Source organism: Plecotus auritus, assembly GCF_963455305.1.
Source record: "Plecotus auritus genome assembly, chromosome: 4".
Lineage (NCBI taxonomy): Eukaryota > Metazoa > Chordata > Mammalia > Chiroptera > Vespertilionidae > Plecotus > Plecotus auritus.
Window position 1 is genome coordinate 16,507,900 of NC_137775.1, and position 17,377 is coordinate 16,525,276.

A 17,377-nucleotide genomic window follows, 5' to 3' on the forward strand; every position below is an offset into this window, starting at 1 on the left:
CGCTGCATCTGTGGATCCTTTTAAAAATAGTCACAGAACCCAGCCTCTGGGAATCAGAATCTCCAGAGTGGGTCCTAGACGTGTATTTAAAGTGAACAACACCCAGCACAACAAAAGCAACAATTTAAGTGATTGTGTGAGTTTATGTAAACAGTCCATATTTCCTTAGGCTAGCATTGAAAAATCTTTATAATCAATTCGTTAACCACTTAGTTAATTTTATAACACTACTCTTTACTTTGAGCTCCTGTCTGTGACACAATAGGACTATTTGATGTTTCTGGTTGCATTTCCTGTTTGGATTCACCCTGTATGGCTCACATCATTAGCCCCGATTCCAGGACTCACTCTGCTGATAGGAACTGTACCATCTTTTTTCTCAAACTCATATCAGAGCCTAACTTCTCTATAAAATCCTTCCCTACTACTCCAGACCATGGTGAACCCTCCTTTATCTGAGGTTTTACAGACCTTATGTTCGAGGCCATTTATTTAATGTGCACTATTCTTACAGTGTGCCATTACTTACCCTTTTATGTCCTTTTCCCCTCACGATTCAATGTGTCCTGAGGACCTGGTCTTCCACGGAGGTTTAAAATGGCCATGATAATGTCTAAGAATTAGGATTGTTCCTAGAAAATCTTAAAGAATAAGCTGGTTTCTGTTTCTAAATTTAACTGAACTAGAGTGCTTTTCAGAAAGGAATTTCTTTTCACAATTTATTTTTGTCAGTCACCATGACAGCACTTTTAAATTAATTATTTTCTGTAATTTAAATAGAAATCATTGAAACTCATCTGAAATGTGATGCCTTAGCTATGCTGTCACAAGTAACTACAAGAGTTGTTAAATCTGGTTTCTACAATTTCCCCCCTCCAAATGACACATGAGCAGTTTTCCTAAAAGAATTCTCAAACAAAATTAAGGAGCTCTTTTCAATGAATTAAAAAGGTAACTTTACCAGCCTTGTTTCTTCAAACTTGATTGGAGTCAGAAAGAGATAATTGGAGTAATAGTTTTCTCTTATCTTGTTCCCTGAAAATAATTGTCACTATAGAGGAATCTTGTGCAGTGATGTCTTTTCTGGGAAGAAGTGTGAAATGCTGAGGCTGTGTACACGTGGTTGGCTTGCAATTTCTGTAATTATTGTTATTTTATAAAGTGCATTTTAATATTAAGGTATTTTCTCCCAAATAAACACACACAGGCATGCAGTGAAATTCTTATGATAATTAATTAAAATGCTCTCAGTTTTTGATAAATATCAGTATATCTAAATACTTCCTATGTATTTTATGATCCTATGTTTATGTAGGTGTAAGAGGTTTTTAAAGCTTACTCCTAATGAAAATCTTATACATCATTAGAAGAAAGGTATTTTAACTGTAAATATGTCCCAATAATATATCAAATTAGAAAAAAAATAAATTATATATTTACATGTCAATTACCTTTTATCATTTACTCATATAAATAAAATACCTCTGATTTATAGCAGAGTTAAATACAGATTCCTCTTCTAATTCAAATACAATGTAATTGCCTACCCATGTAAGTTGTGCTACATTTATAATCATCAGAAATATCCTGTAAGTTCTTTTGTGCTTTATTCATAGGCCATTTAGGGAGACTGGTGGATAGTCGTATTTTCTATGTCTATAGGCTTTCTGTCATCCTCTCGTAAGGGGAGGAAATAGACTAGAAAAAGAATAAAAAGAAATTCATCTTTGCCATGGCATTTCATGACATTTCTACATTTGAACATCTGGAAAGCCTAGAGTGACAGTGACAACCAAATTGACAAAGCTGCTGACTACTTCCAAATATCACACACAAAAAGATATATAGGCCCTAAAAGCACCACTTTAGTTCTGAAAAGCTCAATACAGTGTCTCCGCATTTTGGCCTTGAAGACAGAAAGAGCAGCCACTGTTATTCTGAAGATGCATTCTGAGTATTGTACGTCACGCACATTGGAAAACAACAGATCTAAAGAAAGGAACATGCATCGGAGAAGAGAAGAGAGCAGCTGCAGAAGGCGCTCTAATTGCAGATCCTGGATGGATTAGATAATCAAATGACTACTCTGCATAAACTAGGAGTGAAATAGCAAAACATTGATTACTCCTATTATTGCTTTTAGATATTGAGATGTGGAACAATAACTGCAGAAAACATTTTAAGAACAGAAATCCAAAGGAGAATAAAATTTCCATATTGAAATGTCTGCAGTGGTGATGAAAACATGTCACAGGAAGAAATGAGTCCTAAAACAAAATATTGACAGAAATAAAATAAAAGTTATATATCTACAAAATGTTATCACTTAAAGAAGTTACCAAATGAGGGGAGATACTAATCGAAAACTAATATATTAAATTGAGACAACATTTACAGTGTATCTGTTCAGGCTGCTATTAAAAAAATAACACAAACTTGGTAGCTTATAAACAACAGACATACAGTTCTTCCAGTTCTGCAAGCTGGGAAGCCCAAGGTCAGAGTGTCAGCACGACTACCTTCTAGTGGGGACCCTCTTCCAATTCATAGTTGGCACCTTTTGTCCTCCCTGGTGGAAGGACTAGGGAGGTGTGGGATGTCTTTTATAAGAGCGCTAATCCCATTCATGAGTTTTCCACCATCAGGATCCAACAAACACCACCAACAGCCTCACTTTCTAGAACTAAACATTACGTTGGGCATTAACATTCCAACCTGTGAATTTTGGTGGTGGGAGTTGGGCATAGGCACAAGCATTCTGGTCATAACACAGTGAAATTCTGTGGTTAATTGGCAGGGATGAAGCAAGACTTCTGTGGTATTAAGGCTAATTATGCTGAAGTATTATTATTTGTGTGCCAATACGTTTTACGTTTTACTTCGATAAACTATGCCTGAAATTAAAGGAGCTATGATTCAGTAAGCAATGAATTAATGAATATACAATTAATTGATATTATAGAATACTATCTTTAATATTATTATTCTAGAGGAAATAACTCCTTGATTCGCCAGGTTTTCTGAGATTAAAATCTTTGTTAAAAATGGGCATTCTTCTACTGTAACTAGAATCTGGAGGTGAGTTTCCAGTTAAGTTCTAGAGAAACTGCAACTAGCTTAGTGCCCACCACACACTGCTACCGCCCCTATAAGCAGCCAGTTCACCACTACCATCACACCCACAAAAGACTTTGCTACTCTGACCTAGTTTCTTGAAGGTGTCTGTTACGTTGTTTTTCAGTAGGGGTGTTTTAATATAATGGCCATATGGAAGCCACAAGTCTACTCCTTACCCTGTACCTAAGGAATCACCTCTTAAACTGCTCTAGAAAGTTAAAATCATTCTTTGAGCTAGAGCAAATTTATCATGAAATCTAACTGAGCTCTCATTGGAACTGTTTTGTTTCCATACAAGGTTTGGAATTCAAGAAAAGGTTTTGATTTGTTCAGGATTTCTCTGTTGATATGAGGCACAATTTTATCTTCAACCTAGGTATTCCAATGCCAATCTTTCATGTACTCTTCTAGTTATTTAAACACTATTTTTTTATAACTGGTGATACAGACTGCTCTCGGAAAATTAGTTGTTCCAGTTTCTGTAATAAAAACATTGAGTATACCATTACATATGAAAACAAGGATGGCATTTTCTAAAAATTGCTTAGTCAACACCTAAGGACTAAGAAATGTTTGGTGGTTCTTACATTTCACATTATAAAGACTCAACTATTCTTCAATAAAGATAGAAAATATTTACATTCTTTGACCCATTGACTTTGTAGCTGGAGGTAGCGGGAGGCGGTCAACTCTGTTAATTGCTAACTTGATACTCATTTCCACTGTCATCATTCTTAATAGAACCCAATTTGTTTTGGATTGTAATAGCACAAGCAATAGATTCTTATTTGCTTCAGTTAATCTGGGAAAATTTTTTTTCTAGTTTGTACAGCCTTATTTGTAGCTGCAAGTGTCCATGTGACCCGTCTGGTTGCTTATTGGTTCCTTAAAAAGTGCTTGTTTTCCAGATGAAAGGGGTTGGCACTGTCCTTTCTGCTCCTTCATCTTGTGCCTTGAGCACGCACCGAGCTTCATAAGGAAACTAGCATTGGGAAAGGTCAAGATAATACCAGAAATTTCAGCCCTGATATTTTTTGAGTCCCTGAACTATTAACAGCAGCCGTCTACCTCCACCTAGTCTTCTTTTGTCAGAAAAATATGCCCTTATTTGTTTAAGCTACGGTTAGTTGGGTTTTATGTTGCTTATAGCCAAAAGCATTCCTAACTAAAATCACATGTCTGGGAATTGAATAAGCTCATTTCTAACACCAGGGGAAGAGATAAAAGGGAAGAGATAAATGCCTGGGAAACACACTCCAGAAATTGTTTTGATTTCTTAGAAGTTTATTTGAGCATTTTGTGCTTCACTGTGATCGCCTTTACAATTCTTCGGTCAAATGCCCAGAGATGGAACAATCTGCAGTTGCCATAAAACCAGAACTCATTTACAAGGGCAGTTCTTAAAACATAATAGTATTCATTTTCCAAGGCAGACTCAGAGGATGGCCTGCGTTTACTGAGTATTGTAGGCCTACCTGCTACCAAGAAGACCGATAGATTCATGTAAAGATAGGGTGGAAGTTGTTTGAACTCAGGTTCTGACATATATTCAGACACACTAGTTTGTAAAGTTAGCAAAGAAAGAGTGAGCATTGGCTAGGAAGGACTGACTTATCTGGAGGGTTAGGTCTTGGAGGAACAGCCACAGATCACCGAGAATATCCAAAGAACATGGGAATGCCCAGCCTTGTCTTCCAGAAAATGTTGGTGACTAGGATAAGTGCCCTAGAAGCAGGCAATGGTTCTAGAGGTCAGGTGGGCATTATAGCTGTAGTTCATTTTCAGAACAGATCATCAGGCAGACTTTGGACATTTAAACAAAAGGTTCTCTGTGATGGGAGGAAGAGTCTGGGAAAGTCTAGGCAGAATGTTAGGACTTGAACCAAGAGAGTTTGGGATCTTGATATGTTTCCAATCTTGATGAAGTCATGGAGTGCCTCTCAGGAATCTGAACCAGAGCTCCAAGATGTAGTTAGCTGAGGAGAGTGGTGGTGGTGTTGGTGGGTGGCACTTAGCACTCAGGTGCCCAATGTGCGACATGGCACAGAAGATATTAGTATATAGAGGCAAACAAATTCCTTACCATGCGCACTGCTCAAGCTGAGCTTTGTAACAGAGGGGTCGTTTCTGGATTCTCTGGAGTACATGTCTTAGAATGGAGACACTGACTCATCACTGCTTTGTGGTAGTTTCTGCTTAGGCTATTGGCTTCCATACGTTTTAAAATGTGACCTATGGCTAGACATATGACATAACCAGATACACATTAGAAATGAGAGAAAAATGGTATGGCCAATAGTTCATTTTGCTGTGAATGACACACTGTGATCTTTTCATTTTATTCAAATGTATCACATTATTGCATGAAAAAAAAAAAGAGACCTTGATCTGCAGACCGATTTCATGACCCGATAATAGGTCAGGTCCTGTAGTTTGAAAAGTCTGGCTTAGTTCTTAGTTCCCAGGAAGATTTACTCTTAACATCCGATTTTGGTGTTCTTCGGTTCCTCAAGCGAGGATTCCTCCAGCAGCAGTTAATTCCAGGTACCACGGATGCAAGTGTCCTTCTAGACTCCAGTGGAGTTGTCAGCAGTGGTCAAGGGGGTCTCTGGCCTGAGATAAGCTCTAGCTAGAGACAGTACTCTGTGCCCCTACTTCTTGCCTTGCTTGTAGGAGTGAGTTCAAACAAGAGACAACAAATGGCAGCAAAGCCAGGCATGGATTTATTTGTAGGAAAGAAATACACTCAGATAGGACCTGAGCGGGCAACTTGGCTAGCCGAGACCGAACTGAATGATCTGATATTGCAGAGTTTAGAGGATTTATACCCTAGCTGGAACACTCCTAGGCAAGGAGCAAGTCACCCCCTCCCTTATGTCTCAAAATAAAGGATGTTAAAGCTATAAGGCTCCTTCACCTAGGTGTTATGCCACCGGTTAGACCACATCCTGGAGTCTCTGAATTTTTCCTGCTCACATAGGAGCCTGCCACCTCCATTGTCTACTTTCAGTTTGTCACCTCTCACATTTACGTCCTCTAAGCCCAGCTGCCTCTCCCAGCCTCTCCCAGCCTCTCCCAGCTCATATCTTTCTATCTGCCTACTCTAACAGAGTCCGTGGTGCCTTTTTTTGATGCCAGATACTTGCATCAATCCCGAACGTCCTGAAGATCTTTACCTAACGTTTCCTTCACCATTTTCTGGAAGAACCTGGAGCCATCATAGGGCAGGTATATTGACAGCCAGTGGTATGCGTTTTCTTGTTTTCTGCTGGAAAGACCAGCCAAATTTATCAGTCATTAAGGGGCGGGACTGCTTACCAGCACTCAAAATAAGCAGCATAAAAAGACACACTAATGAGAGAAGCATACACTGATGAAAATAGTTCACCCAGGGTGAAGTTGTAGAGAATGTCAGCAATCTGGTGCTCGTAGGCCAAAAGGTCCAGTCTCATCAGGTTAACCACCATGGGCTGAAACCATGCAAGCTGGGAACTCCATTATTGCATTGATACATGTAATTTTTATTTTTATTTTTAGGAGGGTATTTCAGAGACAAATATCATTAAAATTAGCACAGCAGCATTAAGCAGAATGTTTGTTTGATCTGCTCTGCTGTTCCATAACTTCCGGGAGCAACATCTCCAGGCATTTCTTGCTCTGCGGCAGAGCTCAGAAAGGAGTCTGCATAAGGAGATACTGTGAGACATTCCCTGTGATTTCTGTTCTCTGTCATGTTGTAGACATGCGCACTGTCTCCACATGCCACCTCTTCTTTGCTTAAGCCCTTCTTTGCAGGTTCTGTCTTTGGGCTTTGGCTTCAGTTTGACTTCACCTGACTGTGTAGTTCTACAGACCAGCCCCAAAGTATCAGAGCTAGATGTAGCCATGAAACAGCTAGTTGACGTTTGCTAACATCCTTTTAAAGGTGTGTATAAAATTAGATCACTTTATTTTTCACATCTTACCAGTGAGCTCCTAGAACATTTACCCCTATGGTCTTGCTGAAACTTGTTGCTGATTAGCACATGAGGAATTATTTTTTTGTTTGTTTATGAAATGAAATGAAAACTGAGCATATTGGAACAGCATGTTCATTTACCTTCTAAATCAGTGCAATAGCAATAACCAAAATAATGACTAATATTACTAGAAAAATACATCATATTAATGAGATTGAATAACTGAGTGAAAACCACTGATAGTGTTTTTCTGCCTATACAGTCGTTCTACAGAGTGAAAAATTAACAGCATGATAAAATAAGATTAAAGTAAATATTGTAAAAGTATTTGTCCCTGGAGTAAAGTCTGAATTATGCTAATGAGATACTGTTTAGGGATTTCATATTCTAAGTGAGATTCTTTGATTTTTACTGTGACACAAGACTGAATTTACCCTGGAGCTCAGTATTATTTTCTGCCATGTGTTAATTTCTTGCATGAATGCCTTATTTACCTTCATTTAGATTAGGCTGCAGGTGGAATGTGAGCAGTACTTATTGCTGGTATTTCTGTTGGCCAAACTGAAGGACAGCTCAGGGTCTTGCACAGCCCTAGGGTTTTATGCCTCTGAAGACGATTTTGAGGTGTGATTTGTCATCGTGGAGGAAGATTGGTTTCTTAAATATTGTCCTTTGAGCCATGATTTAAATTAATACATTTTCTCAATAGCTTCAGAACATTTGGTCTCTGTTTTCAAGACCCCACTTTTCATTTAAGACTTCATTGTAACAACAATTGAGTTCATTTCTGTAGGAGAGCTTATTTATATCATAAGTAAGTCAAGTACTCTAGTAAACTATTGTTAGGTTTTACCTGCTATGTTAGAAGCTATTTTTTCTTTCTTAAAGCTGCCAAATTATTACGTGTTATTCGATCCCATGTGCATTACAAAGCATATGGCCATAAATATTGTAATGTGGTTTGCTTTGCTTTGGTTGCATTGACTTTAGCAGTTTTAATAGTTGCACATTTCCATCAGGGGTACTTGGAAAAGAATACAGTTGACAAGCTATTATACTATGTTGACATCTACTGGGCTTTTAAAAGAACCTATTAGTTATCTCTGAGCTATAATTAATAAGTGTGTACAATACATCTAGATCTTTCAGAGGTTCTTAACACCTATTAAATATGACTATTATTCTTTTCTTAATAACTTGTCAATCAGGATAGATTTACAGAGGTTGTGTTCACGCTATGTACTAAATCAGTGCTTAAAAGGCATTTTATATGACTTGAATTATTATTTGAGTCCTTCAGGAACAATATTGACACAAATACATGATTAATCCATCTGGAAGAATTCTAGTATTCCTCTGGAAGTGCATTTTACCTTGTCCCCATGCTTTGGAGTCGGCAATCTTGGGCTCAGTTCTTTGTATCTTCTAGCTTTATCGATATGTAATAGATAGATGACATTGTGTAAGTTTAAGGTTTTGATTTGATACATTTATATATTGCAAAATTATTACCAACATATGTGAGCTATTACCTGCATTCTGTCATATAGTTACCATTTCTTTTTTATGCTGAGGACATTTAAGATCTACTTTTTTACGGCATTATTAACTATAATCACTATGCTATTATATCCCCCAAACTTGTTAATCTTATAACTGGAAGTTTGTACTCTTTGATCAATATCTCCCTATTTCCCCCACTTTGTAGCCCCTGGTAACCACTACTATACTCTCTGTTTCTGTGAGTTTGGCTTAATCAGATTCCACATATAAGTGAGATCATTCAATATTTGTCTCTCTCTGAATTATTTTAGTTAGCATAAAGTCCTCAAGGTCATCCAAATTGTTACAAATTGTAGGATTTTCTTCTTTCTCTTAGCTGAATAATAGTCCATTGTGTACATATACCACATTTTCTTTATCTATTCATCTTTGATAGATACTTAGGTTGTTTCAATATCTTAGGTATTGTGAATAATGGTGCAGTGAACATGCGAGTGCAGATATCTCTATGAGATCCTGATTTCAATTGCTTTTGGATATATGTTGGGCTCAATTCTGACTATGCCTCTAAACTCAGCCTCAGTATTCCAGTTTGTAAAATGGAAATAATGTCCACCTCATTGAGTTGTTGGGAAGAGTTTAGGGGAAAAATACATGAAGTATCTGGCTCACAAGTAGGCAAGCTAGAATTATTAGTCTTTCCCAGGACAGAATCAATATGATTTTAATAGTCATCACCATTAAAAATTAGACTCTAATGTAACTTAGCCTCATTAGTTATTCCATTGTTCCAGGTATTCAGCTGAACTGAATAGCTGGAAGAGCAATTTCTAGAGGTCAGACCATTTTAGCTCGATAATACCATTTTCATTCATTTGTCAAATGCTTAGTAATGTTGTAATTTCTTTAGAAAGAATACAAACACATGCTTTGTTCACAGGGCTATGTTATTGGACCTCACTGAATGCAAGTATTTACCTGTCAAATATCTCTGAGTGACTTCTTAGTTAAATATTTGTAGGCACTAATTGATTCCAAAGGGATTCTTTGAAGTTTGCTCTATAGTCCTATGGGAGAGTTCTAGTTTCTTTCAAAATTTGCTGGGTCTGAAGCAAAAAAAAGGCAAGTGCCAGCCTGATTTTCTTTTCTCATACTTCCTATCTTCCTCTCATGTTTCCTAGTTTCTGACCCAAGCAGTGAATAGCCAGCCTATCACCAGCCCCCTTTCCAGTTCGTCCCATTCTGGTAGGATTTAGAATTAAATTATTCTTTCAGATAGTAGATCCTGTGGCTTGGGCTGTGAGATTTATGAGATTCCCACTTTAATCTTTAATCAGATTTTAGACCTTGACCCTCTATCCCAAAGGATAACCTCCACGTCAGCTTTCTCCTTAAGTCCCAGCTCTGTCCTATTGACACTCCCCCAACCCCACCATGTAGCTTTATGTTTTGGTTTCTTATTCCTTAGCTAGTTGCGGAAGTTACCTAGAATCATGTCTTCATGGTCACAAAGCCTTACAGACCAGCCCTCCTTGGGGCTAACATCACCCCCATCGTTGAAGCCATACCCTATGTCCTCCTCTTATTCATGTCTAATAAGAAACATAAGCCTATCCTCCTTCTGTCCAGTCTCAGTTGCAAACACTCTGATAAGGGAAAACATAAACCTTGATAAATTAGTCTCTTGTTTAATAAGATAATTTACTCTGGGATGAAGTGAAACTATGAAGCAATAAGTTGGATTTGCTGCTATGCAGATAGAGTGCAGTACGTTGCAATTTCTCAGGATTATTTACTAAACCTTGGTATCACCAAAGTCCCTAACGTAAGGTCATATTTTATGATTTGTATAGAATTTTCCTTTATTTTGTTGGGTTTATGTTTATATTTCTTTCACCTTGGTGAGCGCAGCATCAGCTAGTGGCGGGAGCCTCTCCTGCCTCCATCGCAGTGCTATGGACCCCTCGAGGGATGTCCGCCTGCCAGCTTAGGCCCGCTTCCCGAGAGGGTGCAGGCTGGGCTGAGGGACCCCTTTACTTCCTGCCCTCCCCCCCAGTGCATGAATGTCGTGCACCAGGTCTCTAGCCTAAGGAATAAGAGTAATGCAATTGTGTTGTAGGAACTGTCAAATTGCACACGAAAACACACACACACACACACACACACACACACACTCTGAAACATACATTTTGTACATGGAAAACTCAAGATTTATGGACCATCATTTAGATATTTGTGCAAAGTTATTAAGGAAGGGTAAATAGAGGTGGTTCATGAATTAACAATTTGTTAATGCTTAAAATGATAAAGCACTCAGATTGAGTATATGTTTCTTTTTTCTTCTTCACTTATTTTGTCCTGGGTCAGTATAACTGCTTATATGTGACAAAGCAGTTACTATGCTAAAATCTCCTGCTCTTGTGGTTTGTACTATCAAACTTACTAATGTTGGTATTTATGACAATATCCTAAAGCTAACATAGTCTAGAACTTTATCTCCAATATCTGCAATTTTTTGTTTCTCAGCTTACCAGGGCATGCATCTCTGAGATCAAAACTAGTCCAGCTACTCTCATTGTTGAGGCTCCTGGTTCATTAGAAAATAAAGAAATGTCTAATGTCTAATATCGTCCAAAATGTCTAACATATTGAGAATTTTAACTGAATGAACACCTTTTTCATTCAAACATTTCCTTGTATCTCAAATAGACAGCGTCTAAGTCTAAATCTGAGGTCCATTGAGAAGGTGAAGTCCAGACTCAGTGGCTCTCTTGGTCCCTCCGTGTTAGGTCTGAGCCGCTTCCCCAGTGATTGTGTGACTGTGAATGTGCACCTGTTAGTCTCTGCCACTTTCTCCAAGTCTTGTTTTGCAGTCGGGTTGCCAGCCGGGCACCTGCCACCACTGCTTGCTCCATCCGGTTTCACTGTGTTCGACTCACTCCCTTCTTTTTCCCCTCCTTGTGTTTCAGCAAGTAAACCTTTGTACTTAACTTGCGTTGCCATGAATTATCCTGGTAAGTGGAGTATTTCTATTCACCAATTGAATTTCTGAGCAAATTAATCAATTTTGTCAAATTAATCTTGTAGAATTGAAGTGAGATGAACTATATTTAGAATGTTTAGCCCTGATTCCCATTGGGTAAGTAAAAAAGAAATCCGCTGTGGATGACTAAGCCTTCAGCACGATTTCACCCTTAGATTATTAGACTGTAATTTGTGGTAAAGTCTGTTTTTGATACCATATCATTCCCTTAAATTGCATAGTTTCCTTATGTCAGTATCAGGTTCATTCAATTTTTATTATGGCTTTGGAGAATAATGTATAATTAGTAACAGTTATTTCAAAATCTGTAACCACCTGTATAGTCTTATTTGCATAATAAAAGGGAGGGTAATCAGCTGCACAACAAGGAAGCTGTACTCTGTGAGGTTAATGGGGAATTCAGTCAGTGAGTAGAGAAAAGTAAATCTCTTGGAATTAAAAAAAAAACACACCTTACATTTAAGTAATTATTTTAAGAATGAACACCTATAATTTCAGTGACACACATCATTAATTTCCCTGAAATTGTATTTATTTACTATATTTTCCCCGTTAATGTTGATTTCCTAAAATATTATTAAAATATGTTTCTTTGAAATACATTGCTCTGATATGGATGTTAAGGTGGATGTGCCTTAAATGAAATTTACACTTTAATTTTTAAATCTAATTTACATGGAGTTTCAAAACTCTCACTGCGTTAATAAAATTATCACCGTGGAAATTTTATGTTTCCCTTAAGGAACTTGAAGGCTTTTCATTATTTTCAGAGGATTTGCCTTAAAAAATTAATCATGTTACATTATGTCTGATGATTGAGTCATTGGTTGTATTGTACAAAGGGAAAACAATTAGAATTGGGGGCACCTGCTGAACTGCTAGCTTTAAAGAACAAGCTGACTCTGATAGCGTAAAACCTATACATTCTACAAGGCAAAATATTTAGATTCCCAAAAATCTCTATATTGATTCCCGCCCCCTTCCTTGGTGTTTGGTAAAGTCTAAAAGTAAAGGCCCCCTGAGACTGTGCTCTAGGTATCAAAGTGAGAGTCGTTGCATCAATGGGAGGCATTGATTGGCAGTCCCTCCGTATTGAGAACCTATGATTCAGGTGCTTTCCTTGGGGGTTTTAGATGTTATTATACCCAGGAAAGAAGACCTTTCCCGCTGGAATCTTTACTAATTTTTCATATATCTGGTCCTTCCAACCTTGTCTTCCTACACTAACCAACAGGATGGAATATCAGGCACGGGTGTCCCCTTCACAGTGCCATTGTGGGTCAGTGCCCCAATTGATGTGAAAAAGTGGTATAGTTGCATAATTCAGTTATTCTAGCTCTTTGTCTGCTTTGTCAGAACTTTGACCAAGAAAGCATGTTATAGCTAATGTATATCAAGGTTTACACAACTCTTGTACTTTTGGTTGATCTAACAATGAGCCCATCTAACTTAAACTGAACTGAGCATGTGTGTCTATGTTTTTCCATGAAAATTCAGGTTATAGATTTTGGCATTGGGGAAAGAGATAATAGCTTTTCACATACTGCATTTGTGAAAATTAACTTATGTTCATTCCTCTCAAATACTCTTTCATATTAATTTCCTCCCCTCTCCCCTTTGAACACCACCAGAATATTACTTAAATCATGTGGTGCAGAAAGCTTTAATTCAAGACACGATTAAGGACTTCAGAGCATATGTCTGACATTGTACACTTTTTCTCAGCCATAGCCTGAGATCCAGGGACGTGGGTTGCTAAGGCTTTAAGAGCTCTTTATCCGCTCCTGCTCATTCCTCTTCCTTATCCCCCACAGCGGCCTCAGCCCCAGGACATCACAGTTGTTGAGTGCAGGGTCTTTGGGCCATCTCTCTGGCTTGTCTTCTTTGTTGAGTATCACACTGCCTTGTCCTTTTTGAAATTCCATACATTCCATCTCAGCATTTGAGTGAGCCCTTTGGTACACAAGAGCTGACCTTTCTGGAGGGAATGAGAGCAGGAGATGTGTTAAGAACATTTCCAGTAAAAGAGGCTGGAAGCAGAGAAGAAAACAGTGATTTGGGGAAGCCCCATTCAGGACCTGTGATCTGTGATCTGTGATCTGTGGAGATGTACTTAGGGGAAGAGGTACAGAAAAAAATAGGGAGAAGAGGAGGGGGGAGAGAGAGAGAGAGAGCGAGAGCGAGTGAGAGAGAGGGAGGAGAGGAGGACATATATAGATAGAGCTGATTAAACTTACCATTCAGCATTTTATTTTATTTTATTTTTTATTTCCAAACTAATTGATTATTTCTCAGAGTCCAAAACTTTCTGTGAGCCCTGGACTGGAAACTTTTCCTTGGCTGGGATGGAGATCCAGCTTCTTTTAAGCCTCAAACTCAAATTCAAAGTACTGTGGGTCGAAGTAGTGGATGCGGACATAACCATCTTCACCACTGCTGCTGTAGCTCTTGCCGTTAGGATGGAAGGCAACACTGTTGATAGGTCCAAAGTGACCCTTGACTCTTCCAAACTCTTCTTCAAAGGTCAAATGGAAGAATCTGGCTTCGAACTTGCCAATCCTGGTGGAGGTGGTGGTTACATCCATGGCTTCCTGACCACCGCCCAGCACCACATGGTCATAGTTAGGAGAGAGGGCAGGGGAGTTGACGGGATGTTCTGACCAGAAAGTCTTCTGATGTTCAAGGGTTGTGGAGTCAAAGAGCTTGGCTGTGTTGTCCTTGGATGCAGTGGCAAACATGGCCATGTCCCTGGATAACTGGATGTCACTGATTTGCCGGGAATGCTCCTTAACATTCACCAACACCTCTCCAGACATGGTACTATACTGGTTGAGCTCTCCACTCTCATGGCCCACATGATGCACTCCCCTAGGGATCCCCAAACGGCACTGGTGATCTTGGAGTCATTCCAAGGGATTTTCATGAAGGGCTCATTGCTGTCAATCTGGCTCAGATCCCAAAGGTCAAAGAAGCTCACAAAGCACTGGTAGCACACCTGCTTGTCTGTGGAGAACATGATGATATTGCCTCCAAAGTCAAAGCCACAGGTCCAGACAGCTGAGTTGGTCTTGAGTAGAGCCAGCTGCTTCCCTGTTTCACAGTCCTAGAGACAACAGCTGTTGTCAGCTGAGACAGTGAGGATATGCTTGGTGTCCCAGTCAGTGTCTACACACCACACAGCTCTAGTATGGCCCATGTAGGGGCCCAGCTTCTCCCCATTCACAGAGTACCACACATTGACAATAGGGTCTTTGGCCACCGTGAAGAGGAGGTCTCCCTTACGGTTGTACTTAATCTGCGTAATGGACCGCTCATGGCCCTGCTGCAGGATCGGCTTCATCCCCGCGTTGACACCAGGCCCATTCAGCATTTTAAATCAAACACTTATTATATGACGCATTTGTGGCTGTAGGGGAGAATTGTATATAGCTGACTCCCAAGGAGATACTGAGGAACTGGGAGAAAGAAAAGCCAAACCTCCAGTTGGCTATGTAAATATAGAGCTGATTATGTTAATTAAAGAATTTATTTATTGTTTGTGGCTAATTGTCATGACACTGACTAATGATATGGATATTATGATGAACTTATTTGACTATTATACTAAACTGCTCATATATGTAATCTACTTAAACATTCATGTTGACTGCTCAGAACACAGATGTGTAGGGCGTTTTACAGGAGCACTATTCATTCTTCACATTCTTCATTACTGAAATAACTAAGTAAAGAGCACCAATGAAAGCTTCCAAAAACCAAATATGTAGTCATAATTATTCCCTTAAAATCACCGTGGGGTTAAACATTTATATTTAATGGTATTATTTTATTTACAAAATTGATTGTAATTAAATATAAAGTAGTGTATGTATTTCTTTAAATTTACTTGGATGCTTGACTTGGAAGGAAGGAAGGAAAAACAGTTATTTGGTCCTTATTTCACAAGTACCAACATCTGTCTAGAAGATTGGCAAGTTTCAGCCTGGGAATATTCACTCACTTACTCCCTCTTCATTCTAGTGTAGAACAATCTGATTCTCAGAACTTCTGGGGGTAGACATGTTCCTAATGCTTCAAAGCAAGTCATAAGTTGAATCAGGAGAAAGAAAACACAGCACTTCATATCTGATATGCCATTTGTCAGTGTTTTACTCAAGAGATAATGCTACCCTCTCTGAAGGTCAATGCTGAAAGAATAAAAACAAATTTAGTTAAAGACTGCTATGATTCTCTTGACAAATCTCTGTTTAAAATCAATTATTTTTTAACATATACAACTTGGGATTAATATAGGCTATGGAAGCATAGCATTCCATGAAATATTACCCTATAGAAAAATAATGTAACCATAGCTGGTTTGGCTCAGTGGATAGATTGTCAGACTGAATGGTCCCAGGTTCTATTTGGGGTAAGGGCACATGCCCGGATTGCAGGCTTGATCCCAAGTAGGGGGCGTGCAGGAGGCAGCGATCAATGATTCTCTTTCATTATTTATGTTTCTATCTCTCCCTCCCTTCCTCTCTGAAATAAATTAAAATATATTTTTAAAAAAGAAAAATAATGTAATTTAAACACTCCATCAGTACTCAATTTAAACATAGATACCAGTAAGTGAATCATCACTTCCTTTATATTTCCAAAATGTGTCACAGTAGAACTTCTTGGGGGCATGTGTGAGGCTTTTTGTATCATCAGTATCTATTACGGTGCTGGTTACATCATGAGAACTCAAGAAAAATACATTTAATAAATGAATGCAATAGCATGGTATATATTTATGTTTTTCCACAAACAAGGTATTTTTAGTTAATGTTATGTTTAACAAAACTAGATCAAATTAATTAGTTTTTGAAAAATTCTTTAATTGTAAGTGGTGATTACACACACACACACACACACACACACACACACACACACACATATATACACACACACACACACACTGAGTAGCCAGATTATTATGACCACCCCATCAGTACTTCGTTGGGCCACCTTTTGCCTTCAATACTGCGGCGATTCTTCTTGGGATTGACTCCATGAGATGTTGAAAGGTGACGCGAGGAATCTGACACCATGCCTGATGAATAGCACTGTCCAGTTCTGTGAGATTTGATGGTTGTGGAACCAGCTGCCTGATGGCTCTTTTAACTTCGTCCCACAAATGTTCAACTGGATTGAGATCTGGTGATTGTGGAGGCCACCTAAGCAAGGTAAAGTCTCCCTCATGTTCTTGAAACCACTCCTGCACAATACAAGAACGTGGCATGGTGCATTGTCTTGTTGGAAGAAGCCATCTCCATTGGGATACGCCATCAACATGATCAGATGAACTTGATCAGCAACAATACTTAGGTATGTTGTGCTATTCAGACGTTGTTCCACACGAATTAAAGGGCCCAAATCATGCCAGGAAAGCATGCCCCAAACCATAACACTGCCCCCACCAGCTTGCAGGGTTGTACTCATGCATGTGGGGTGCATGCTTTCATGCTGTTTCCATGAAATTCTCACTCTGCCACCTGCATGATGCAACTGGAAATGTGATTCATTGGACCACATGACTTTTTTCCAATGCTCGACTGTCCAATCCTTGTGTTCCTTTGCGAATTGGAGACATTTTATCTTGGTAACTGCAGACAGCAAAGGTGTTCAAACAGGCCTTCAGCTTCCATATCCCATACGATGCAGTGTACAGCTAATTTGCCTACAAACGTCAGGTGGTCATAATAATCTGGCCATACATACCTACATATAA

At 38.8% G+C, this 17,377-nt stretch overlaps 1 protein-coding gene and 1 pseudogene across 4 annotated transcripts in view; one reads left to right on the top strand and one right to left on the bottom strand.

Moving 5' to 3' along the window:
- The window catches only part of NKAIN2 (sodium/potassium transporting ATPase interacting 2), a gene marked incomplete at its 3' end in the record, with an annotated part of 821,309 nt that overhangs the window by 134,251 nt on the left and 669,681 nt on the right, over positions 1 to 17,377 (top strand). The window lies entirely within an intron of this gene.
- LOC308246431 (eukaryotic translation initiation factor 3 subunit I-like) lies at positions 13,986 to 14,963 on the bottom strand (annotated as a pseudogene). The gene has a single exon. The product of its transcript is annotated as a eukaryotic translation initiation factor 3 subunit I-like (transcript).